Source organism: Triticum dicoccoides, chromosome 4A, assembly GCF_002162155.2.
Source record: "Triticum dicoccoides isolate Atlit2015 ecotype Zavitan chromosome 4A, WEW_v2.0, whole genome shotgun sequence".
In the NCBI taxonomy this organism is placed as follows: domain Eukaryota; kingdom Viridiplantae; phylum Streptophyta; class Magnoliopsida; order Poales; family Poaceae; genus Triticum; species Triticum dicoccoides.
In genome coordinates this window covers 116,837,052-116,838,001 of record NC_041386.1, presented here as the reverse complement: position 1 = coordinate 116,838,001, position 950 = coordinate 116,837,052, and positions in this window count along the sequence as shown.

The following is a 950-nucleotide window of genomic DNA, read 5'->3' as shown; positions in this document are numbered from 1 at the left end:
TAAATCCACTAGCATACTAAATCAACTAAATCAAAATGTTACATATGAAAGCCTACTAAATCAAAATGTATCAGGAAGGAGGGACAAGGAGGGGCGCCTCGAGGAGGGAGAAGATAGTAGGACGGAGGAGGAAGGTGGAGCGAGGAGGGGCCGCCCGGCGGCGAGTGGAGGGAGGACGGATCGAGGAGGAAGACGGAGCGAGGAGGGGGCGGCCAGCGGCGAGTGGAGGGAGGACGGAGGAGGATGAGGCAACAGCGGCGCAGATCGGGGGAGGGGCGATGGGGGAGGGGCGACGGGGGAGGACCGGCGGCGCGGGGGGTGAGGAGGAGACCGTGAGTGTGTGTGAGTGTGATCTGTGGATGAGGCTAGCTAGTGAGATCTGTAGTTAATTTAGCAGTAGCGATTATTGCCTGAATGCGCTGCTGCTACGTTACATAGCAGTAGCGTTGTCTATTTTAATGCGCTGCTACTATAACTGGCCTCGCGGCGGCGTCGTGGGAATTTTAGCAGTAGTGCCGCTTGGAGTGCGCGCGCTACTGATAAACTTGCTTCAGCAGCGAGTTTCCACAGCCCGCGCTACTGCTACTTACCAGCAGCGCCTGATTTTATAGCGTGCTACTGGTAAGATTCTGTGTATAGGCTTTTCCCTAGTAGTGAGTGATGACGGTGATGATGTTCTACCGACGCAGGGCTTCGCCTAAGCAGCACTACGATATGGCCGAGGTGGAATATGGTGGAAGGGGGCACCGCACACGGCTAAGGAACGATCACGAGGATCAACTTGTGTGTCATGGGGTGCCCCCTTGCCTCAGTATATAAAGGAGGGAGAGGGGGAGGTGCGGCCGGCCCTATGGGTGCGCCTGGAGGAGTCCTACTCCAACCGGGAGTAGGACTCCCCCCTCTTGCCTTGTTGGAAAAGGAAGGAGGAAGGGAGAAAGAGGAAAGGGGGG